The sequence below is a fragment of the Hypanus sabinus genome, unplaced genomic scaffold (assembly GCF_030144855.1).
Source record: "Hypanus sabinus isolate sHypSab1 unplaced genomic scaffold, sHypSab1.hap1 scaffold_447, whole genome shotgun sequence".
Lineage (NCBI taxonomy): Eukaryota > Metazoa > Chordata > Chondrichthyes > Myliobatiformes > Dasyatidae > Hypanus > Hypanus sabinus.
In genome coordinates this window covers 336,699-363,647 of record NW_026781321.1, presented here as the reverse complement: position 1 = coordinate 363,647, position 26,949 = coordinate 336,699, and the positions used below count along the sequence as shown (strand labels likewise).

At 44.1% G+C, this 26,949-nt stretch overlaps 1 pseudogene; it reads right to left on the bottom strand.

Moving 5' to 3' along the window:
- Window positions 1–201: 201 nt before the first annotated feature.
- On the bottom strand, window positions 202–10,813 carry LOC132388982 (zinc finger protein 229-like; annotated as a pseudogene).
- Window positions 10,814–26,949: the final 16,136 nt, after the last annotated feature.

Below are 26,949 nucleotides of genomic sequence, written 5' to 3'. Positions count from 1 at the left end.
TCTGTGCCCTCCTCATTGTCAATTTCACCTTAGCAAATATTAACACTTTAGCAATACTCAATAACTCAATCCTTCTGGTGTCTTCTAATGCCTGACACTTCCAGATATCTATCAACATCCATTGCTGCAGATTTTCCACACACAAATAAATCAAAAGGGATTTATCCAACGAAATCGATATTAAATCAATCCTTAAATTTGTTCATATCCCAGACGCAGGCCCCATTTTGTTACAAACCATAACGCTTTAAAAAAGAACCAGCAGCAACAGACTACTCCCAGTGGCCATACATTTTATTTCCACATCCCATTCCCATTCTGATATGTCTATCCATGGCCTCCTCTACTGTCAAAATTAATCCAAACACAGGTTGGAGGAACAACACCTTATATACCGGCTGGGTAGCCTCCAACCTGATGGGATGAACATTGACTTCTCTAACTTCCGTTAATGCCCCTCTTCCACTTCTTACCCCATCACTGACATATTTAATTGTTTGCCTGTTTTCCATGTCTCTCTGGTGCTTCCCCCGCCCCTTACTTTCTCCTGAGGCCTCCTGTCCAATGATTCTTTCCCATCTCCAGCTCTGTATCACGTTCGCCAATCACCTTTCCAGTTCTTAGCTTCATCCCACCAACTCCTGTCTCCTATCATTTCGCATTTCACCCTCCCCCCACTACTTTCAAATCTCTTTGTATCTTTCCTTTCAGTTAATCCTGACGAAGGGTCTCAGCCTGAAACATCGACATTTCTTCTCCTTATAGATACTGCCTCGCTTGCTGGGTTCCACCAGCATTTTGTGTGTGTTGTTTGAATTTCCAGCATCTACAGATTTCCTCATGAGTGTTATGTGTATAAATCTGTAGAAATAAAACTCCCAAACTATTGAGCTCGGGGGAAACAAGGCTTGGACTCTTGAGATGGTAAAGTATGAAAGTTCAGTTCAACTACAGAATAAGTGATGAGAGAGAGATATTTGTAATCCAGGGTAAATGTTGAGAGAAGGCCATTATGTCATATTCCACAGGTTCCATGGTGGTAAAACGAGACCGACAGTCGCTGTAGATTTTATCTGTCATCCTTCCAAATCCACATACTAATTATCACCCGAAGTGACTTGTCATAAGGGGTATCATCTTCAAGTGAACTACCACACCACAGCCAGGCAAGGGTTAACACATAAGTGGTCTCCACAGGATACCCCAAATCAGATCCTCTGCTATGGATCAAATGAGGTGACAACCACACATTCGATGTATGGTGAATCGATAATTTGTCCACCCTTGTGGGCGAAGGAAGGTTCCAAACAGTGACCCTTGGCCACTAGTTCCCTGGTTTCAATTCTTCCATTTTTCCTCCTTTGTCTCTATCTGTCTCTGAGTGTCTGTGTCCTCAGTTAAAACTAAACAAGCTGCACGCGATGTAAACAAGCTGCAAGTCAGACACATTTGCCTTCTTAATCTCTCTCTCTCTCTCTCTCTCTCCACAGCAAACAAAACCTAGAGATTCATAACAATGGCCACTCCCCATTGTGAACTGATGGTGTGCCAGTAGGTGGGATGACTGAGTGAATCCGTTCCCACATTCTCAGCAGGTGAATGGCCTTTCTCTAGTGTGAACTCGTTGATGTCTCTGTAGGGTGAATGTCTGAGTGAATCCCTTCCCTCAGACTGAGCAGGTGAACGGCTTCTCCCCAGTGTGAACTTGCTGATGTACCAGCAGGGTAGATGACTGAGTGAATCCCTTTCCACAAATTGAGCAGGTGAATGGCTTCGCCTCGGAGTGAACTCGCTGGTGACTCCGTAGGTGGGATGACTGAGTGAATCCCTTCCCACATTCGGAGCAGCTGAACGGCCTCTCCCCAGTGTGAACTCGCTGATGAATCAGAAGGGTGGAAGAGTCAGAGAATCCCTTCCCACAGACTGAGCAGGTGAACGGCTTCTCCCCAGTGTGAACTCGCTGGTGTTTCAGTAGGGTAGCTAACTGAGTGAATCCCTTCTCACAGTCTGAACAGGTGAACGGCTTCTCCCCAGTGTGAACTCGCTGATGTACCAGTAGGGCAGATGACTGTGTAAATCCTTTCCCACACTCTGAGCAGGTGAACGGCTTCTCCCCAGTGTGAACTCGCTGGTGTACCAGTAGGTTAGATGACTGATTAAATCTCTTCCCACATTCTGAACAGGTGAACGGCTTCTCCCCAGTGTGAACTCGCTGGTGACTCTGTAGGGTAGCTAACTGAGTGAATCCCTTCTCACAGACTGAGCAGGTGAACAGCTTCTCCCCAGTGTGAACTCGCTGGTGTCTCTGTAGGGTAGCTAACTGAGTGAATCCCTTCTCACAGACTGAGCAGGTGAACGGCTTCTCCCCAGTGTGAACTCGCTGATGACTCTGTAGGTGGGATGACTGAGTAAATCTCTTCCCACATTCTGAACAGGTGAATGGCTTCTCCGCCGGGCGAACTCGCTGGTGTCTCTGTAGGGTAGCTAAATGAGTGAATCCCTTCTCACAGACTGAGCAGGTGAACGGCTTCTCTCCAGTGTGAACTCGCTGATGTACCAGTAGGGTAGATGACTGTGTAAATCCTTTCCCACACTCTGAGCAGGTGAACGGCTTCTCCCCAGTGTGAACTCGCTGGTGAGCCATCAGGTCAGATGACTGAGTGAATCCTTTTCCCAGAAATTCAGCAGTTGACCAGCCTCTGCCCGGTGTGGTGTGAACTGATTGGTGTGTCCACAGGTGGGAAGACCGACTGAATCCCTTCTCACACACAGAACAGGTGAATGGCCTTGTCCAGTGTGAACTTGCTGATGTACCTTCAGTTGCGATGGCCGGGTGAATCCATTCCCACTGTCTGAGCAGATGAAAGGCCTTTCTCCTGTGTAAATTACAGGCGTGCCAGTTGGTCAAATGACCGAGAGGATCCCTCCCCACAGTCTGAGCAGGAAGGTGGTCAATTGGATCCCTTGCTCCACTTCTTAAATATCTAGGCAGAGACAACAAAACTGTTGTGCCGTGTTTGAGCTTCCTGAAGACGAATTCCTTCTCATTTTTAACCTGTAAAAAGATTTACAAACTCCATCAATGGGTGTAGGACAACATTTCTGATGAGATTACTTGAGTTGCCAAGGCTTGATCTGGTATCACACTGTTACAGTGAGGTTCTACCCAAGCTGGACAGAGAAATCATCTCCTGACTGGGCAGAGTGCTGGTATCTGGAATGACCATCAATTCTCTGATGCTCTTCCTGTCTCTATAAGAATGGGGCATTTCTGCCGTCTCCAATCTGTGCCCTGGCTCAGTTTGACTATCTCCGTTGGTATTATTCCCTGTTCCCACTGAGCTGCATGGGTTCCTGGCCCCTCAGTAACTGAAACACTCGCACGCAAATAGTTTTTCTTGACTTGCAGCTGGGATCTGCTTTTATGTATTATTAACTTAAAGTGTCACAGTTTTAACGCCACATAAAAATTCCTGCTGAAATGACTGGTTGGTTCACACAGCTGTCAAAAGGGGTTAGAGTGAATTTTTGTATTATTTCAGGTTCTTGTCACAATCATAGAAAATTTCAACATGGAAACAGGCCCTTTGGGCCATCTAGTTTGTGCTGAACTATTTAAACAGCCCACTCCCACACCTCTACCATCCAGGTACCAACACAAACCTCTTAAATGTTGAAATCGAGCTCGCATGCACCACTTGTGCTGGCTGCTCATTCCACAGCCGGATAACCGTCTATGTGAAGAAGTTTCCCCTCATGTTCCCCTTAACATTTCACCTTTCACCCTGAACCCATGGCCTCTGGTTGTTGTCCCACCCAATCTTCATGGAACAAGCCAGCTTGCATTAACACTATCTGTGCCTCTCTATCACAATCAAATCTCCCCTCAATCATCTGCATTCCAAGGAATAAAGTCCGGATTTGTTCAATATTTTCTTTAACCCAAATCCTCCAGACATGGCAACATCCTTGTGAATTTTCTCTGAAATCTCTGAACTTCTTTTACAACTTTCCTGTAGGTAGGTGACCAAAATTGTACACAATACTCCAAATTAGGCCTCACCAATGTCTTCTAGAAGTCAACCGAACATCCATCTATTGTTATCAGTACTTTGGTTCATGAAGGGCAATGGGCTGAAATCATTCTTTCCATCCCTACCTACCTGTGATACCACTTTCAGTGAATTAAGGACTTGTATTCCCAGGTTCCTTTCTTCTACAACACTCCTCCGTGCCCGACCATTCACTCTGAAAGATCTCCCTTGGTAGTGCAACAACTCACACTGGACTGCATTAAATTCCATTTTCCATTTCTAAAACCATTTTCCCACCTGGTCCAGATCGCACTGCAAGCCATGATAGTCTTCTTGCACTCCGCTGAACCCCCAGTCTTGTTGTCATCCACAAATTTGCTGATTCAGTTAACCACACTATCATCCAGATTACTGATATAGATGACAAACAACAACAGTTCCAGCACTGATCCCTGTGGCACACCACTAGTCACAGGCCTCCAGTCAGAGAGGCAACCATCTGCTACCACACTCTGACTTCTCCCAAAGACAGTGTCTCATCCAATTTACTGTCTCATCTTGAATGCTGAGTGACTGAACCTTCTTGACCAACCTCCCATATGAGACTTTGTCAAGTGCCTTGCTGAAGTCCATGTAGACAACATCCACTGCCTTGCCTTCATCCACTTCCCTGATAACTTCCTCGAGAGGCCTTATAAGATTGGCGACAGCCATGCTGTCTATACTTTATCAGTCCACACCTATCCAAATACTTACAGTATATACCTGGTTCCTGGACCCACATTCCAATAACTTTCCCAGTTCTGATGTCAAGCCCACCCACGTATAATTTCCTAGTTCATTTTTACAGCCTGTCTTGAACAGCAGAACAACATTGTCTGTCCTCTAATCCTCCAGTACCTCACCTGTCACTAGGGATGATTTAAATATCTGTGCTAAGGCACCAATAACTTCTGCACTTGTCTTCCGCAGGGTCCTAGTAAACAACTTGTCAGGCCCTGGGGATTGATCCACACTAATTTGCCTCAAACACCTCGGCCTCTGTAATCTGTACAGGGTCCATGAAGTTGATGCGGCTTTGCCTCACTTCTATAGACTCGGTGTACATCTCTTGAGTAAATACGGATGCAAAAAAAAATCTCCCCAAGTCTATGTTATCCTTTCATATGGATTACCATTCTGATCTTCCAGAGAATTATTTTTTTCCCTTGCAATCTTTTTGCTCTTAACATATCTGCAGAATCCCTGAGGATTCTCCTTGACCTTGTCTGCTGGGGAAACCTCATGCCTTTATTTCTTCCATAAGTGTTCACTTGAATTTCCTGTATTTCATAAGTACCTCATTTGTTCCTATCTGCCTGTACCTGGTATGCACCTCCTTTTTATTGGTCTGGGAGAGGAAAGCCAAAGGTGTGATAGAGCTCAATGCTGGGAGGTTGGAGTGGTTGGGGGTGGGGGGAGGGGTTAAACTAAAGTTGCAGGGGGAATGGGAGCCTGAATAACAGAATGGGTATTGGAGAGGTTGTGGAGACAGATGTTGTTCAGGCCTCAGACAAAGTCTGGAATGAAAAAGTTGAGCATGGTGCAGTGAATATGCTGAGCCCTGTATATTTCAATACAAGGAGCAGAGTAGGAAAGGTGGATGTGTTCAGGGCATGGATCAACACCTAGAATCAACACTAGGATCTGGCAACTGTGGACTGGGACAGGCTGCTTTATGGCAAAGGTGTGCTTGGTAAATGGGAGGCCTTCAAAGTGAAATTTTGAAAGTAGTAAGCGGGTATGTCAGAATAAAAGGTAAAGATAGAAACTGTAGGAAAACTTGGATTGCAAGAGATTGCAATCCCTGCAAGACCCTGGTAAAGCACAAAATGGAATTGCATATCAGGGATAGGCAGTCAGTTTCTTATGGAGTATAAGAAATGCAAGAGAACACATAAGAAATCAATCAGGATGGCTAAAAGATGGCATGAGGTTGCTGTCACAGAAAAGGTGAAGGATAATCCTCAGGGATTCTAGTGATAGATTAAGAGCAAAAGGATTGCAAGGCACAAAGTTGGTCCTCTGGAAGACTGGAATGGCAATCCATGTGTGGAACCAAAGCAGATGGGGGAGATCTTAAATATTTTTCCATCTCTATTTACTCAAGAGATGGACAAAGGGTCCATGGGTGTGTGGAAAAGCGGCATTAACCATTTCAACCCTGGGGAAAAAAACACTCCTCTGGCCACTCACACGCTCAATACCCCTCATCATTTTATACACCAAAAAATGTCTCTAAATATAAACAAGGAAATTATACATTGCACAATCTACTTTCCACAATTCAGTACATTTACACAGACAGGTGTGTAAAAAGGTCCCAACGAATACCAGGGACAAATAGGCCTAATTCACCAGAACCACAAACTGTTCCTGCTGCTACCATCCAGGAAACGGTACCACAGCAAAAGGACCAACAGGCTCTGGGACAGCATCTTCCACCAGGCCATCAGACTGATTAATTCATGCTGATACAATTGCATTTCGATGTTATATTGACTGTCCTATGTGCAAACTATCTATTATAAATTACTATAAATTACACATTGCCCATTTAGATGATGTAAGGTAAATATTTCTACTCCTCATGTTTATGAAATATGTAACTAATAAAGTCAATTCAATTCACCCTCTCCACTATCTGTTCTGTCATTCTGGCTCCCATTCCCCCTACAACATATTTTAACCACATCACCCCCTCCCCTGCTCACTACCACTAGCAACTCTTACCACTAGGATATTCATCCCCTCTTGTTCTGTTCCTCTAACTAACAAATCCCCTATCAGTCTTTTGACTTTCCTCTGCCAGGTAATTCCCCCCACAGCTTCTGAAGTGGTCCACTTGTTGTTGTGTGAAATGGCCACAAGAGTACTCTGCGATGCCTATTTAACCTCATTCCCCTTCCTGACCCTCACCCAGTTTCCTGTGTCCTGCACCTTGGGTGTAACTCACCTCTCTTCATGTCATATCTATCACCCCCTCCAAGTGCTGGATGATATGGAATTCACCCATTTCAAGCAGCTCATTGAAGTGCAGGGTTACAAGTTGCAGCTGGATGCACATCTTGTAGGGGAGGGCATCAGGGACACTGCAGGTCTCCCCTCCTTCCCTCGATTAACCCTCTAATTTGTAATAACCAGTGTGCAGATAAATCTTGTACTGTGTATTTTTTACCCAGTGACAAGATGTGCACAATGAATTTTATATAGAGAGGTATTCATTTTCACGGCTAGCAAAGCACTGTCAATAGGAACTTTGATCTCCTCTGGGTTTGATCGAGTTCATCTGCACTCTCACACAACCTGTGTAGCAGGCCTGTAACAGGAAATGCAGGAGTTTCTCACCAATGCTTTTGCACATTGTCCATATGTGGTTTGCTTGCTAAATTACGCTTTAAGAAGTCAGATTTCCAAATATCACTCCACTTCTTCCCACTTGCAAATTCTCCAGCAACTTTTGCATCACCAAAATGCAAACAGGCATCACTAGTTTCTGTGTTCTACATATATATTCCCCCTGAACCCGTCCCCAATGACTGACGGTGGTGAACTCAGTGAATGAAATCCCAATGAATATGAAGGGAAGGGCAGTAGTCTGTCTCACTGGAGTCTGGCACATTTGTGATGCGAAAGCTACTTGTTGCCCAGGGCAAATGTGTTTGATATCATTACGAACCCTGAGAGAATTGGACAAAACATGTTCTCACCAGTAGAAAAGTCCAGAGCAAGAGGACGTAGAGGAAGCAACACACACAAAATACTGGAGGAACTCAGCAGGCCAGGCAACATCTATGGAAAAGAGTACTAATGCTGAATTCCTCCAGCAATTTGTGTGTGTAGCTTGGATTTCCAGCATCTGCAGATTTCCTCTTTGTGATTGGAGGTAGAACAAAGATGATTTTCTCAACTGGTGATGTAAAAGATTTTAGAGCCATAGAATAGAACACTACAGCACAGTACAGGCCCTTCAGCCCTCCATGTTGTGCCAACCCATATAAACCTTAAAAAAAGAACTAAACCCACACTACCTCGTAACCCTCCATTTTTCTTTCATCCATGTGCCTGTCCAAGAGGTTGTTAAATACCCCTAATGTTTTAGCCTCCACCACCACCCCTGGCAAGTCATTCCAGGCACTCACAACCCTCTGTGTAAAAAAAAAACTTACCCCTGAAGTCTCCCCTAAACATCCCTCACTTAATTTTATACATATGCCCTCTGGTGTTTGCTGTTGGTGCCCTGGGAAACGGGTACTGACTATCCACCCTGTCTATGCCTCTCGTAATCTTTTAGCCCTCTATCAAGTTCTAGACCTTTCATATTATTTCACATTTCATAAAGATTGAAACAGAATAGGCTGAAACACAATGTTCAAAAGTGCTGGCGTTCAATCCACTTGGTGCATTGACTCATTACATTTTTTGGGTTTATGTTTGTCAGAAACACATCCAACAGATTTCCCATCAGAAGTGCAGGAAAATTCTGTACCTGATTTCAAATGAACCACTGAGCACTCTACAAAAAAAGGTGCGGCAGAGGCCGATTTCTCCCTTGTGCTTTTATTTTCAGTGTGAACTATGTAACATTGATGGTGATTAATGATCATTACTTTCAGGCGACAGCCCTCCAAACATGTGACGAACCACAGTAAAACTTAGTGAACCTGCCATGGTTGGGTCTTGGGTGTCGGACTAGCAGATTTTCTGTATTATTAGATGTTCTCTTATTAATACATCATACCTCACTTCCAAATCACTGTTTTTAGACATCACATTCTAGAATGATGTGAAAATAAGGTCAAAGTAAGTTTCAAAGTCATCTGGGAAACAGAAACGTGCAAGTTTAAAGGGAGCAGAGATACCTGACTGACCTACATGAGGTGTTGAGCTACCTAAAATGCATTCTTGAACGTATACTGCAGATTTAAAGCATTAATTGGATTTAAATTATTTTATTAAATTAACATTATCTTGCATCTCTTAATCCTAATTCACAAGTTTAACATAGAATTAACCATTCTGCATTTGGATATCTACAATTTTTGTTCTTTTCTTTCGAAAAATGCAGTCACATCATAATACTATTCAAACTTCTGACCAAAAGTCTTATTTTTCCCCCTTTTATTTTTTCCCAGGAAAAAAATACTATAAACTTTTTGCTATTTAAAATTGGTAACATTTATCAATTCATGCTTTTGTTTAAAATTAAATTGCTTAACTCCCTGAAGCAAACTTGTAAGTTCACTAGCTAATAAAGAATTGAACAAAGAGGATTGTATATTTTACGCACAAAGCAGCATAATATCAATGCTCCTACATCATAAATTGGGAGACAAATGTACACATCCCAACCTTATTAGGTATTTGTACTCAATTTTTCCCACAGATGGTGAACTGCTAATCTTGGCTGGTTCATCAGGCACAGCATGGGGAAGGTCTGAAGGGAGGTGGGGTGGTTTGTGTATTTGCGGCAGTGCTGGGAGGAAAAATCAGCATGAATGATGAATGTCTTTAATGTCCCTTCCTATAAAATGCTCGACAGATGTTTCACACTTATTTGACCTTGAGCTTTTTTTTAAAACCATATTACACTTTAGTCAGGATTACTTAGAATTTCAACATCTCTTTTCCAGTGAAAATAATAAGTGGGAAGGGGTATAATTTAAAGATCCTATATATTCAGTTTAATCCACCCCATTCTAATGAAATGTTTATTCAGTTATTTATGCTATTGACAAGGCTCTGAATAAAGCAAATGAGGACCAATAGGTGTGGTCCATTCTTACAACCAGTTCAATGGCATAATTTTAAACTCACTTCCCCAAGTTTTCACATTTAGGAGCAGAATCACAAGAAGAGGTGGCAAATGACCAGGGAAAGCTTCACACAGAATCACAGAATAATTATTATAAAATTATTGTTGGCATAAAAGGAGATCATCAACCAGAACTATCCTTTCAACTCCAATCCTTTTCTCTTGCCCTGCATCACTGCAAAAATTCACTCTCGTTTCCTTTCCAATTCTATTTGAAAGTACTGTCTTATTCTTCGACAGTACTGTCCTGTGGATATCCAGTAACTGTGCTCTGGAAGTCCAATCCAAAGTAGAATCTTTGCTAATCTACAATGCTAGCACTGCACCTCACCATACTTTATGTCCAGTAATTTAACCAAGATTCCGATTTTCTAATCACAGAAAAGACTAAGTACTAATTTAAAACAAAGGCTAAGGTTTAAACTTTCATCTTATGCTGATGATCATCTAATGTTATACTGCTTTTCCATATATAAGATAGATAGATAGATAGATAAATAAATAAGGAATGACAGATAAGGTTGTGGCCTAAGGTAGAACGAGTCAATTTTAGAAAATCTAGCACATCTATTTTTCAGCATAGTCCGCTCCTACATTTACACACTTAGTCCAGCGGTCGTGTAACATACGAATCTTGGACCTCCAGAGAGTGTCCACAGACGGGTTTTGTTCCCTTTCTCCGAGTTCCTAATCCTTGCATTTAGATAGATGGAGCTCAGCTCTGTCTGAGAGATCCATCGGTTCCCATTCCCTCATCAGCCGGGAGCTCCCCGGGGCCCGTGTACGGATCGTGGGGCTGAGAGAGAGGGAAGAGGGCAGGACTGTCCCGGGGTTGCTGGTCACGGTGTCCGAAATTCAGAGGAATTATCCCGAAGTCGGTGTTTATGATAAAAACACGGAGAATCGCTCTTACCTGCAACCGACATTTTCAAGGCCTTTTGGGTAATACCGGTGCCATTAAACAGTTCTTGAAGCACCGATTCAATGTCCATATCTCATTTTTTTTCGGGTATATAGAAAAAATCTGAAGCTTTTTTACCGCAGGAAGCGGCTCACATAAACAATGTATTCAATATCCACGTGTATCTAATGCCAATGTAAAATGCAAGTATAAAACACAGGAGATTCTGCAGTGGCTGGACATACAGAGACGCACACACACAAAATGCTGGAGGAGCTCTGCAGTTCAGGTAGTAACTAAGCAGCGGAGTCCACAGTCTAGGCATGCTGAAGAGGCTCGTTCTAAAAGTTGTTTATTTATTTCTCTCCACAATTGCTGCCTAATCTTTTGATTTCCACCAGTATTTTGCAGAAACTAACAATCTTTTTTCCAAATTTTTCTGATTTTCCTTTTGTAGCCATATCCTGTTGGTCTGTTTCTTCCCTCTCCTCTTCCTCGTAAACTCCAGACCCATTCTCTCTCTGGAGCCGCAAAGCTCTGATTCAGGCTGGCAACTCTTCGGTTTCTGACTCTGCACCATCGAAGTTTCACTCGCCAGTCTGCTGTCAGACTTTAGAGGTGCATTGTGTTACGAGACCGCAGATACGTTTACTGTGAGTGTCGCTTTGAGTGCCAGAGTGAGGCGGGTCTGTGACGTCACACAGGCGCTGCAGCAGAGACAGAGAGACAGAGGGGGGAGGAGAGGGAGGGGAGAGAGAGAGATAGAGGGAGAGGAAGAGAGGAAGAGTGAGAGAGACTTCAGCTTGTCATTGCTATGCCCAAAAGATTGGGTTGATCATCGGCACGCAGTGCACAACGGATGTGTGACTGTCACTTCGTATAATCCATATGTGTGGATTTCCCTTACCCGGAATCGTGGTGTTCTGTGGTAACCACTTGAAGACGATATTCCTGTGACTGTCACCTGGTGATATTTCTAAGTGGAATTCGGAACTAATCGACGGATAAGATCTTCGGCGACTGTTATTTCGTTTACCCAGCGTGGAATGTGTGTGGAATTCTTCGTAATTGCCTTCTCTCTACGTGTTCGTGAGGATTTACAAATCTCTCCTCTCACTCGCTTGTTCCGTAGATTACTGAACTTTTCCACTTTACCATCTTAAGACTTTAAGCATTGTTTCCCAAGTTTGATAGTTTGGAATACGTACAACACCGTTAATTGCTGTTTATTTCGTTCAATCTTTTAGATTTGGAGTAGATACTAATGAAGAGAATGGTTTTAACATCGAAACCAGACTCCGTTAGTGATCTATTGCTGCTGGTACGTAAAAATTGCAACAACCCAGCTGTCTGAGGCACAGTCCTTTAAAATAGGTGAAAATGACACAAAACATTGAAAAGAGCGGAGAAGAAGGAGTTTAACCAACTTCGTCCGGAGCCCTGAACAACGTCACAACCACAGTGAGCTCATCGTCTTGTTCAGCCCGGAGAAAATCATGCAGGAAATTCATGCAGGTGTATAAGATGATGAGAGGCATTGGTCGTGTGGATAGTCAGAGGCTTTTTCCCAGGGCAGAAACGGCTAACACGAGGGGGAATAGGTTTAAGCTGCTTGGACGTAGGTACAGAGGAGATGTCAGAGCTAAGGTTTTGAAGCAAAGAGTGGTGTTTGTGTGGAATGCATTGCCAGCGATGGTGGCAGAAGCGAATACAATAGAGTATTTTAAGAGTCTCTTAGATAGGTACACGGAGCTTAGGAAAATAGGTGGCTATGCGGTAGGGTAATTTTAAAGCAGTTTCTAGTGTAAGTTACATGGTCGGCGCAACATTGTGGGCCAAAGCGTCTGTAATGTGTTTTAGATTTCTATGATTCTCTGAAATTCAAGAGAAATCTCCTATCCCACGGAGCGGTGACTAGTTGTAACCTGTCATCACAGGGAGAGTGAGAGGGGGAACGGCAGGGGTAGATTTTAATATACTGATATGGAACAGAAACATGGGCAGGGACCAGATGGACAGAGTGGCCACTCTAGTGTACATTGTGAGTGTGTTAGAGACGATAAGAACCTGAGACACGGGATTTGATACAAACTGATTTATCTTTCACAGCTCCACAATATTAAACACCAGACTAGTTTAAGTCTAACATCAGCAGAACAGACTCCTCCAATGCTCAGTGACCAGGGTTCAGTCCTGGCTGCGATGAGCAGCCGCAAGAACTGCAGAATCTGACAGTATCAGTCCCTCATGAACCTGCAGCTCCCTTCAGTCACCGTGATGGTTAAACATTTAACACGGAGCTGATTTGAACTTCCTCCCTGATGTGAAGTTGCTGGTGTTGCAGCAGCTGGGATGATTGAGTAAAACTCTTTGCTCACTCCGGACAGAAATGTGGCCTCTATTTATTGTGAACTCACCGGAACATCACAAGGTGGGTTCACTGAATAAGTCTCTTCGCACACATGGAGCAGGTGAACGGCCGCTTCCCAGAGCGAAGCTGTTGGTGAATCTGCGATGGCCGACTGAATCCCTTCCAAAATGAGATCCAGGAAATGACGTCACAGTGCTCTGAACGTCATGGCGATGTATCCAATCAGATCACGGAGATGGACACGTGTTCAGGCTCTACTTGTCGCGAGTGGGGCGCTGTCTTCTCCAACATCTCCGTCTCCACATTCAAGGATCGGCGACATTCAAGCGCTGGTGAACTGACAGATACAGCGGAACTAACGAGCTGTTGTGTTTGTGAGTCCCAGCATGAAAGTCGTTCAGAGAGAAAAATCAAACTCCCACCCCAACCCCAGCTTAAAAAAAGAACGGCATCCCGATCACCAATCTACAAACCCCACCCCTCTGGACAAAAGGGAACAATAACATCGAGCCCCCCCCCCAAAGGAAACAACCCTACCCCGCACAACAGCGGAGGAGCCGGTGTCACCAGGGTAGCTGAAATCTAGAACTCACTGCCCGAGGTGGTGGTGGAGGCAGGTCCATTCACAGCATTTACGAAGAGGATGAGCATTGAAACTGCCGAGATACAGTCGGCTGTGAACCAAGTGCTGATAAATGAGACCAATGTAGACAGTGAGTGGATGGTCAGAACAGTTATGGCCGACCAAAGGCCTGTTTCCGTGCTGTGTGATCCACCACTCCGGACATGGTAAATTAACGATGGTGGCACCACAAGGAATTGATTTCAAAACTCCACACCCCTCTCCAACCTGAAATAAACCAGACTGCACCCCTTTCTCACCTCTGGGAATATCTGTTTCTGTCAAAGTAGCATAGAGATTGGTCACTTCTGCTAAACAACTGGCAACTGATGAAGTTCCTGTGTCTTCTTGCATTAATGTTGCTTCCTTACAGCAAAACTAACCCTCTCACTGTGTCAGAATCAGTGATTAAATCAGACCCCAAACACTGTGCTTTCATCCCTGCACGTTATAACTGGAACCATCTCACTGAGGGTCTGATGGAGACATGGGATCACATCTCCTCTGCTTCTGACATTTCAAATACCCTCAGAATGGTTTTCTGATTCAGTCTGAAGGTTATGGTACATTCAGCACGTCATCAGACCTGAAAAATCATGTCTTCCCGCAGCTGGTTCCTCCTGTTGGTGTGTCCTCTTTCGTCCACCTCCAGGGAAGCTGCATCTCCACACAGACTCCTCACTTGAGAATACACACAGTGTTTTCTGTTGACTAATACACCGTGTGTGGACCCCGCTGGCAATGCTGGTGTTGTGACCCGAATCGAGACAAACACCACGCTGCCCACTCCACCAACAACACGGCACAGCCGGACACATAACAGGGGACTTTACATCCCACAACACTGGATTCAGTGATGAAACCCGTGATTAATGTTGTTGTCCCACTGAAAAGTCCTTTAAGGTGCTTTTAAATGCCAGCGCTCGCCCACAGGTGACGTCAGACACAGTTCCCACGCGCCTGACGTCACACATGGGCTCCCCACACCGGGATCTGCCCTCACGTGCACGGTGTCTTACGTCACCCACGCGCTGCTGTGCTCGAGCTTTATCGGTTTAACGGCTGGGCTAATAATCACGTGACCAGCCCCTCCCCCACCGCTGTCAACAGAGGATTCAGGAGCTACGCTATTCCTATTGGTGCTAAGCGATGTCAATCACTGGTTACAACCAGTCGCGGAGGCGGACAAGCCGAGTGGGCGTTACCCCGCTCAGGCGCCGACCGCCTCCTCAGAGCGGAGAAAACCTCAAAGTAAATGTCCGCTTTCTGATTTATTTCCATTTCCCTCCGAGGGAAGTTGGGGCGTTTGTGAAGCGTCTCCCGCGACGGGAGTCTGATGTATCGCTGAGAGGTCGGAGGAGACCGCTCGGCCCGTCGGTTCGATGCCGGTTTCCCGGGGAGGATTTTATTGAAAGGATGAAGATGGTGAGGGAGGGGGCGGACAGGATGTTTGTCCCGGTGGGGGCAGGAGGGGCTCATCTGTGGAAATGTCTGAGCCCACGGTGGTGTCGAGCAGAGGGATTCACCACATTGGGGGCAAACACCGGCAGACTGTTGCCCTGCAAGCGGGGCCAATGGTCCGGGCAAAGTGACAATTATTTGTGTTTTGTTGAGATTGTGCCTGGAATATGGTGTAAAATCCCGCTCCCCAAACTAACACGGGTTGAACAGACCAAAGAACAAACTGCCGGAGGAACTCAGTGGGTCGGATACCATCTGTGGAGGGAAATGGACCGTCAACATTTCGGGCCGAGACCCTCCCTCTGGACTGAGAGTGGACGGGAAATAGTCAGAGAAAAGAGGTGAGGGGTGGGGATGGGGCAAGAGCTGGGGAGTGAGAGGTGGATCCAGGTGAGGGGGAGGTGGGAAGGTGGAAATAGTGACAGGGGTGGGAGGTGAGTGGTTGGGGCAACACGAGGCTGCAGAAGATGGAAATTAATTCCATAGAGGATTAACAAAGTGGTTAGAGAGTATTTGTTATAGAGAGTGCAATGAAGATTCACCAGACTGATCCCTGGAGTGGTGGGTCATCATATGAAGAAAAATGAAATGTGATAACCCTTTCATTTAGAGAATCGAGGACTGAGAGGTGAACATTGAAATGCACAACATCATTACCAGTTGAACCAGGGATCCCAGTGTCTGAAAAGAGGAGTGGTCTGTCTGGGACTGAGATGAGGGGAAATGTCTCCACTCCGAGGGTGGTGAATGTCTGTAAATCCCCACCACAGAGGGCGGTGAAGACTCAGTGATCGTCCCCATGTAAAACAGAGGCCGGCAGTTGTGTGGAGACCGTAGGGATGGAGGAAATGAGGATCGGGCAGGAACGTGTGGCTGAGATGGGAGAGCAGCCGCCTCCATGCTGATGGTTAGAGGGGCTGAATGGCCTCTTCCTGCTGTTTCTCACTTGATGTTTCAGAGTTCCTGTCCAGCAAGGCTCTGGAGGAATGTAAATAGAAATTAGAGTTTATGAACACAGAACTGATTTAAATGAAACGTGAACATTTCCTGTTTGGGTCTGAATTATGTTTTGGACCTGGTTGGGAATTGAGCCGGTGACTCTGTGACCTGGAGGTGGAGGGAAAAGGATCGGGGAAGATATGGTGTGGAAAAATAATCATGTATCTGGGGTAAATATGGAATAATGTGGGGAATGCGGTGGATGGGTCGGGCAGTGTGTGAGGGGCGAGGAGCAGAGTCAACAGTTCAGGAGGGAGTCCCTCCACCCGTCACCTGATCCCGTTTCCTGTTCATGTTGTTCCGCAGATCTGCAGCATCTGCGGGTCACTGCTCTATGTGTCCGTGTAGCTTCACCTTTCCCCGTTCAGACAAGTCAGTGAGATCTGGATCTGTCACATCCTCTCGTCGTGGGTGGACAATGTTTATTTCTCTGCAACACTTTCTGTTGTTTCATTCCACTGTTTTGTGGTGCTGAAGTGCAGCCAATGTTTCTGGGTGTCTGACCCGTTTATGTGAGAATTTAGCCATTTGTATTTATCTGCGCTTCTCATAAATGTGTAAAATTTAGTTCAGCTTCACTTCAGAAATTCCAAAGCAACACCCGGTCAGTCAAATTGCTCCACACAATTAAAATAGCTTATTGCATTTTTTCCATTTTTGTACTATATATATGTAGATTCATATTTTAAATCACAATTGTTAAAATCTATTGTTCTGAATTAGGTTCTTCTGCTGCCGCAGGGACAACGAATTTCATGACACATGCCGGTGCTATTAAACCGGATTCTGATGGGAGACCCACCACCCTGATCCCAGGTACCACAGATCGTAATGTGAGATTGAAGCATTTTCCATATATTTGCATTCCTCAGAAATGACAACAGTTCAGTTTCCTTCTGAGCTTCCAGAGCAGAAGCTCAGTCTGTTTAATATTTCCACACAATTGAAATGGGAAATTTGTTTATTATCATCATGTACTGAGCTACAGTGAAAATCTTGCCTGATGTACCATCCACACAGATGGATACATTCCAACAGTACATTGAGCTGATATACAACAAAATAATCACTGTAACAAAGCATTGTGGCTGCAGAGAAAGTGTAGTGCAGATAGGCAAATGGTGCAGGGTCACGTCCAGTTAAATTGTGAGGTCGAGTCCATTTTATCATTCATTTGGCTTATAGCTGCAGACAGGAAGCCATCCTTCAGCTTGGTGTTACGCACTTTAAGGGTTTTGTATCTCTTCCCCGATGGGGGAGAGGGCTTGCAGCAAGAATGTCCAGGTTATGAGGTACTTTGACTACATGGCCTGCTTTTCCGAGGGAGTGGAAGTGTAGGAAGAGTCCATGGAGTGGAGGCTTGTTTCTCTGATGTTCTCTGCTCTCCAAAGTTCTCTGCCGTTCCTTGCAGTCTTGGGCGGAGCAGTAGCCATAAAAAGGTGTGAAGTATCGACAAGGAGCTCAGAGACCTCGGCCTTCACCCTGCCTTGTGTAGCTGGATCCTGGACTTCCTGTCAGATCGCCGGCAGGTAGTAAGAGTGGGCTCCATCTCCTTTGTCTCTCTGACCCTCAGCACACATACCCCACAGGGTTGGCACTTTGGACCCCTCCTTTACTCTCTGTGCACCCATGACTTGTGTTGCCACTCACAGCTCCAATCTGCTAATTAAATTTTGCTGACAGCACTACATTGATTGGCCTAATCTCAAATACTGATATCAATCAATCAAATGCATTCTGACAAGGGTCGGTCCAAACAAACTTTTCACGCTTCTTCAGGAGATTGGTCAGAGGAAGAGCAATCGCAGCAGAGTTCTTACGATAATATCCATCCATTCCCAGAAACCTTCTAAGAGCCTTCTTAGCAGTCAGAATAGGAACTTGAGAAATTGTCTGGACTTTTGCCCGAACAGGAGCCAACTTGCTTTGACCGACAACATAGCCAAGATAGGTCATACTGGCATGGCCAAATTCACTCTTAGCCAAGTTAACTGTAAGGTTGCCCTAGGAAAGCCTATCAAATAGCTTTTCTACTGCAGAGATATGCTCTTCCCAAGTGCCACTCCCTGTAACTAAGTCATCAATATAGGTATCTGTGTGTTCTAACCCTCGAATTACAAAATCAGTCTTTCTCTGGGATGTTCCTGGAGCATTTTTCCTTCCAAAAGGCAAAACATTGTATTCATACAATCCAGATGGTGTCACAAATGCAGAAATTTCTCTACCTCTGTCCATCAATGGAACACACCAATACCCTTTCAACAGATCAATCGTTGTAGGAAATTAGCTTTTCCAGCCTTATCGATGCAATCATCCACTCTAGGGATAGGATAGGCATCTGTTTTTGTTACTGTATTTACCTTTCTATAATCAGTGCAAAATCTAACACTACCATCAGGTATGGGCACAATAATGCAGGGTGACTCCAATCTCATTTTGAAGGCCTAATAATACCATTCTCCAGCATATACCCAATTCCCTGGTCAGCCAATTTACACTTTTCTACGTTCATGCAATTTGGGTGTTGTTTAATCAGTTTAGCTTGACCAACATCTACATCATGTACTACGACCGTGGTTTGCTTGGGAACAAAGGGAAATAAATCCTTAAATTTCAGAAATAATTCCTTCAGCTGTTAACCATATAAACCATATAACCATATAACAATCACAGCACGGAAACAGGCCATCTTGGCCCTCCTAGTCCGTGCCGAACCCTTAAACTCACCTAGTCCCACCTACCCGCACTCAGCCCATAACCCTCCACTCATTTCCTGTCCATATACCTATCCAATTTTACCTTAAATGACACAACTGAACTGGCCTCTACTACTTCTACAGGAAGCTCATTCCACACAGCTATCACTCTTTGAGTAAAGAAATACCCCCTTGTGTTTCCCTTAAACTTCTGCCCCCTAACTCTCAAATCATGTACTCAAGTTTGAATCTCCCCTACTCTCAATGGAAACAGCCTGTTCACGTCAACTCTATCTATCCCTCTCAAAATTTTAAATACCTCGATCAAATCCCCCCTCAACCTTCTACGCTCCAATGAATAGAGACCTAACTTGTTCAACCTTTCTCTGTAACTTAATTGCTGAAACCCAGGTAACATCCTAGTAAATCGTCTCTGCACTCTGTCTAATTTATTGATATCTTTCCTATAATTCGGTGACCAGAACTGTACACAATATTCCAAATTTGGCCTTACCAATGCCTTGTACAATTTTAACATTACATCCCAACTTCTGTACTCAACGCTTTGATTTATAAAGGCCCGCGTTCCAAAAGCCCTCTTCACCACCCTATCTACATGAGACTCCACCTTCAGGGAACTATGCACAGTTATTCCTAGATCTCCCTGTTCCTCTGCATTCCTCAATGCCCTACCATTTACTCTGTATGTTCTATTTGGATTATTCCTGCCAAAATGTAGAATCTCACACTTCTCAGCATTAAACTCCATCTGCCAACGTTCAGCCCATTCTTCTAACCGGCATAAATCTCCCTGCAAGCTTTGAAAATCCACCTCATTATCCACAACACCTCCTGCCTTAGTATCATCGGCATACTTACTAATCCAATTTACCACACCATCATCCAGATCATTTATGTATATTACAAACAACATTGGGCCCAAAACAGATCCCTGAGGCACCCCGCTAGTCACCGGCCTCCATCCTGATAAACAATTATCCACCACTACTCTCTGGCATCTCCCATCTAGCCACTGTTGAATCCATTTTATTACTCCAGCATTAATACCTAACGACTGAACCTTCTTAACTAACCTTCCATGTGGAACTTTGTCAAAGGCTTTGCTGAAGTCCATATAGACTACATCCACTGCCTTACCCTCGTAACTTCTTCAAAAAATTCAATAAGGTTTGTCAAACATGACCTTCCACGCACAAATCCATGCTGGCTACTTCTAATCAGATCCCGTCTATCCAGATAATTATAAATACTATCTCTAAGAATACTTTCCATTAATTTACCCACCACTGATGTCAAACTGACAGGTCTATAATTGCTAGGCTTCCTTCTAGAACCCTTTTTAAACAATGGAACCACATGAGCAATACGCCAATCCTCCGGCACAATCCCCGTTTCTAATGACATATTAAAGATCTCCGTCAGAGCTCCTGCTATTTCTACACAAAATTCCCTCTAGGTCCTGGGGAATATCCTGTCAGGACCCGGAGATTTATCCACTTTTAAATTTCTTAAAAGCGCCGGTACCTCCACCTCTTTAATTGTCATAGGTTCCATATCTTCCTTACTTGTTTCCCACACCTTAGACAATTCAATATCCTTCTCCTTAGTGAATACCGAAGAGAATAAATCATTCAAAATCTCTCCCATCTCCTTCGGTTCCACACATAGCTGACCACTCTGATTCTCTAAGGGGCCAATTTTATCCCTCACTATCCTCTTGCTTTTAATATAACTGTAGAAACCTTTCGGATTTACTTTCACCTTATTTGCCAAACCAACCTCGTATCTTCTTTTAGCTTTTCTAATCTCTTTCTTAAGATTCCTTTTACATTCTTTATATTCCTCGAGCAATTCCTTTACTCCATGCTGCCTATATCTATTGTAGACATCCCTCTTTTTCTGAACCAAATTTCTAATATCCCTTGAAAACCATGGTGCTCTCAAACCTTTAACCTTTCCTTTCACCCTAACAGGAACATAAAGATTCTGTACCCTCATAATTTCACCCTTAAATGACCTCCATTTCTCTATTACATCCTTCCCATAAAACAACTTGACCCAATCCACTCTCTCTAAATCCCTTCGCATCCCTCAAAGTTAGCCTTTCTCCAATCAAAAATCTCAACTCTAGGTCCAGTCCTGTCCTTCTCCATAATTATATTGAAGCTAATGCTATTCTGATCAATGGACCCGAAGTGCTCCCCAACACATACATCTGTCAGCTGACCTATCGCATTCCCTAACAGGAGATCCAACACTGCCCCATCTCTAGTCGGTACTTCTATGTATTGTTGCAAAAAACTATCCTGCACACATTTCACAAACTCTAAACCATCCAGCCCTTTTACAGAATGAGCTTCCCAGTCTACGTGTGGAAAATTAAAATCTTCCACAATCACCACCTTGTGTTTACTACAAATATCTGCTATCTCCTTACACATTTGCTCTTCCAACTCACGCGCCCCATTAGGTGGCCTATAATACACTCCTATCAGTGTTACTGCACCTTTCCCATTCTTCAATTCCACCCAAATGGCCTCCCTAGAAGAGCTCTCTAATCTATCCTTCCAAAGCACCGCCATAAGATTTTCTCGGACAAGCAAGTTGTTGTTTCTTTGGCTGCAGATGAGACAACCTGTTAGCAATGTTTTCTGGAACAACCGAGTTCATTAGCCTAACTGGGACCATGTTTGGCTTGTAAAAAGTCTCAGACAAGTCAATTGTTTCATTCTCAGGGTTGGCAGTTTCATTTGTTTTGACAACAACACTCACAGATGGTACCTGCTTGTCAAAAAAGGCTTTATCATTTTTATGTGTACCACCTGCGTTAGTTCAAGTCAGTTGGGTGTTTTAACTACATAATTCACATCATTAATTTGGGAGACTATTTCATATGGTCTATTGAATTTCGCCTGAAGTGGATTCGTCAACATAAGGCAAGTACCTTATCTCCCACCTGGTATTTTCTTTCGCGAGCCCTGTTATCAAACCAACACTTCATTTTGTTTTGAGAAATCTTTAAGTTTTGTCTCACTGGATTACAGGTTTAGTGTAGTTTATTTTTGAACTTCAAAATATAGTCTAACGAGTTAACATCAATCCACTGTTTCTTTTAACAAGGTCAAAGGTCACTCTGCGACCAAATACAAGTTCAAATGGAGTAAAGCCCAGTGATTCCTGTACTGACTCTCTTTCTGTGGACAAAAGCAAATGTATTCTTTCATCCCAGTCTTTTCCATTTTCAACACAGTATGTCTTAATCATTGTTTTGAGGGTAGAATGAAATCTTTCTAAAGCCCCTTGTGATTCTGTATGGTATGCAGGTGATGCAATTTGTTTTGCTCCCAGTTCTACCTGCTGGAATAATCCAAATGTAAAATTACATCCTTGATCAGACTGGATTTCTTTAGGCAAATCGAATAATGTGAAAATCTTGGTGAGAGCCTTCGCCACAGTTTTAGCTTTAATATTTCTGAGAGGTATTGCCTCTGGGAATCTGGATGTGGTACACAGAATAGTTAGCAGATACTGATGGCCAGCTTTGGTCTTTGGCAATGGGCCAACACAATCCACTATAACTTTGGAAAAGGGTTCAGCGAATGCAGGTACAGGCCACTGGGGTGAGCTCATTAGGTTTACCCACAACTTGACAAGTACCTTTTGGAAACTCTTATTCAGGGTAAACATAACTTTATGAGTTAAGGCAAACTGATCTGCTAATCCAGCAGATTCCTCCATAGTGGCAGCATCATTTCCATCTAAATACATCTTTCTGTCATCAGGGACACACCTTCTGAATTCTTCAATTAAAACCAACTCTTTCAAGCTGTTAAAATCATCATTTACATGTTCAGATGTGCACCAGCGGTCAAAACACACAAATTTCTCATAAGCAAATTCTGTATGTCTGGTTCACAGATTTCTTCAAATTTCTAAACTTTTGCCTGTCTGCTTCTGGGACCAACTCATAAGCTTTGAGCACAGCCTGTTTCACTAGGTCATAATGTGTGGTGCGTGACCATGTGGTTAAGGTGGTGAACTAGCGATCTGAAAGTCATGAGTTTGAGCGTCAGCCAAGGCAGCTTGTGTGTCCTTGAGCAAAGCACTGAACCACACACAGCTCCTGCACATTTATAGCCCAGTGGCGATGATTGGGGAAGCATAAATAAATAAATAATAAGCTGCTTCAGCGCTGTCAAAGCAGAATAGGCTTGCTCAGCCTTCCCCTTAATTACACTTAGTAAGAGTATTTTCTTACTGCTTTTCTGTCTCTCCAGCCTGAAATTGCCTCTGCCTCCATCTTTAATTTTTCTCACTTGTACTGGAGTTCAAGCTCACTAGGTTTACGTTCAGGAAACACCTCCAACTCCTCCACTTTAAACACCCCCTCAGATACATAATGTTCAGCTATTATCCTCTGCATCTGTGCCCTCCTCATTGTGAATTTCACCTTAGCAAGCATTAACACTTCAGCAATACTCAATAACTCAATCCTTCTGGTGTCTTCTAATGCCTGAGAGGTTCACATTTCCAGATATCTATCAACATCCATTGCTGCTGATTTTCCACGCACAAATAAATCAAAAGGGATTTATCCAATGAAATCGATATTATATCAATCCTTAAATTTGTTCATATCCCAGACGCAGGCCCCACTTTGTTACAAACCACAACGCTTTAAAAAAGAACCAGCAGCAACAGACTACTCCCAATGGCCACACATTTTATTTCCACATCCCATTCCCATTCTGATATGTCTATCCATGGCCTCCTCTACTGTCAAAATTAATCCAAACTCAGGTTGGAGGAACAACACCTTATATACCGGCTGGGTAGCCTCCAACCTGATGGGATGAATATTGACTTCTCTAACTTTCGTTAACGCCCCTCTTCCACTTCTTAGCTCATCACTGACATATTTAATTGTTTGCCTGTTTTCCATGTCTTTCTGGTGCTTCCCCCGCACCTTACTTTCTCCTGAGGCCTCCTGTCCAATGATTCTTTCCCATCTCCAGCTCTGTATCACTTTCACCAATCACCTTTCCAGCTCTTAGCTTCATCCCATCACCTCCAGTCTTCTCCTATCATTTCGCATTTCACCCTCCCCCCACTACTTTCAAATCTCTTTGTATCTTTCCTTTCAGTTAATCCTGACGAAGGGTCTCAGCCTGAAACATCGACATTTCTTCTCCTTATAGATACTGCCTGGCCTGCTGGGTTCCACCAGCATTTTGTGTGTGTTGTTTGAATTTCCAGCATCTACAGATTTCCTCATGAGAGTTATGTGTATAAATCTGTAGAAATAAAACTCCCAAACTATTGAGCTCGGGGGAAACAAGGCTTGGAGTCTTGAGATGGTAAAGTATGAAAGTTCAGTTCAACAACAGAATAAGTGATGAGAGACAGATATTTGTAATCCAGGGTAAATGTTGAGAGAAGGCCATTATGTCGTATTCCGCAGGTTCCATGGTGGTAAAACGAGACCAATAGTCGCTGTAGATTTTATCTGTCATCCTTCCAAATCCACATACTAATTATCACCCGAAGTGACTTGTCATAAGGGGTATCATCTTCAAGTGAACTACCACACCACAGCCAGGCAAGGGTTAACACATAAGTGGTCTCCACAGGATACCCCAAATCAGAATCCTCTGCTATGGATCAAATGAGGTGATAACCACACATTCGATGTACGGTGAATCGATAATTTGTCCACCCTTGTGGGCAAAGGAAAGTTACAAACAGTGACCCTGGTTTCAATTCTTCCATTTTTCCTCCTTCGTCTCCGTCTGTCTCTGATTGTCTGTGTCCTCGGTTAAAACTAAACAAGCTGCTCGCGATGTAAACAAGCTGCAAGTCAGACACATTTGCCTTCTTCATCTCTCTCTCTCTCTCTCTCTCTCTCTCCACAGCAAACAAAACCTAGAGATTCATAACAATGGCCACTCCCCATTGTGAGTTGACAGGTGTGCCAGTAGGTGGGATGATTGAGTGAATCCTTTCCCACATTCTCAGCAGGTGAATGGCCTTTCTCTAGTGTGAACTCGTTGATGTCTCTGTAGGGTGAATGTCTGAGTGAATCCCTTCCCTCAGACTGAGCAGGTGAACGGCTTCTCCCCAGTGTGAACTTGCTGATGTACCAGCAGGGTAGATGACTGAGTGAATCCCTTTCCACAAATTGAGCAGGTGAATGGCTTCGCCTCGGAGTGAACTCGCTGGTGACTCCGTAGGTGGGATGACTGAGTGAATCCCTTCCCACATTCGGAGCAGCTGAACGGCCTCTCCCCAGTGTGAACTCGCTGGTGTTTCAGTAGGGTAGCTAACTGAGTGAATCCCTTCTCACAGACTGAACAGGTGAACAGCTTCTCCCCAGTGTGAACTCGCTGATGTACCAGTAGGGTAGATGACTGTGTAAATCCTTTCCCACACTCTGAGCAGGTGAACAGCTTCTCCCCAGTGTGAACTCGCTGGTGTCTCTGTAGGGTAACTAACTGAGTGAATCCCTTCTCACAGACTGAGCAGGTGAACGGCTTCTCTCCAGTTTGAACTCGCTGATGTACCAGTAGGGTAGATGACTGTGTAAATCCTTTCCCACACTCTGAGCAGGTGAACGGCTTCTCCCCAGTGTGAACTCGCTGGTGAGCCATCAGGTCAGATGACTGAGTGAATCCTTTTCCCAGAAATTCAGCAGTTGACCAGCCTCTGCCCGGTGTGGTGTGAACTGATTGGTGTGTTCACAGGTGGGAAGACCGACTGAACCATTTCTCACACACAGAACAGGTGAATGGCCTTGTCCCAGTGTGAACTTGCTGATGTACCTTCAGTTGTGATGACCGGGTGAATCCATTCCCACTGTCTGAGCAGGTGAAAGGCCTTTCTCCTGTGTAAATTTCAGGCGTGCAAGTTGGTCAAATGACCGAGTGAATCCCTCCCCACAGTCTGAGCAGGAAGGGTGGTCAATTGGATCCCTTGCTCCACTTCTTAAATATCTAGGCAGAGACAACAAAACTGTTGTGCCGTGTTTGAGCTTCCTGAAGACGAATTCCTTCTCATTTTTAACCTGTAAAAAGATTTACAAACTCCATCAATGGGTGTAGGACAACATTTCAGATGAGATTACTTGAGTTGCCAAGGTTTGATCTGGTATCACACTGATACAGTGAGGTTCTACCCAAGCTGGACAGAGAAATCAACTCCTGACTGGGCAGAGTCTTGGTATCTGGAATGACCATTAATTCCCTGATACTCTTCCTGTCTCTATAAGAATGGGGCATTTCTGCCGTCTCCAATCTGTGTCCTGGCTCAGTTTGACTCTCTCCATTGGTATTATTCCCTGTTCCCACTGAGCTGCATGGGTTCCTGGCCCCACAGTAACTGAAACACTCTCACACAAATAGTTTTTCTTGACTTGCAGCTGGGATCTTCTTTTATGTATTATTAACTTAAAGTGCAAGTTTTAACGCCACATAAAAATTCCTGTTGAAATGACTGGTTGGTTCACACAGCTGTCAAAAGGGGTTAGAGTGAATTTTTGTATTATTTCAGGTTCTTGTCACAATCATAGAAAATTTCAACATAGAAACAGGCCCTTTGGGCCATCTAGTTTGTGCTGAACTATTTAAACAGCCCACTCCCACACCTCTGCCATCCAGGTACCAACACAAACCTCTTAAATGTTGAAGTCGAGCTCGCATGCACCACTTGTGCTGGCTGCTCATTCCACACCCGGATGACCGTCTATGTGAAGAAGATTCCCCTCATGTTCCCCTTAACATTTCACCTTTCACCCTGAACCCATGGCCTCTGGTTGTTGTCCCACCCAATCTTCATGGAACAAGCCAGCTTGCATTAACACTATCTGTGCCTCTCTATCACAATCAAATCTCCCCTCAATCATCTGCATTCCAAGGAATAAAGTCCGGATTTGTTCAATATTTTCTTTAACCCAAATCCTCCAGACATGGCAACATCCTTGTGAATTTTCTCTGAA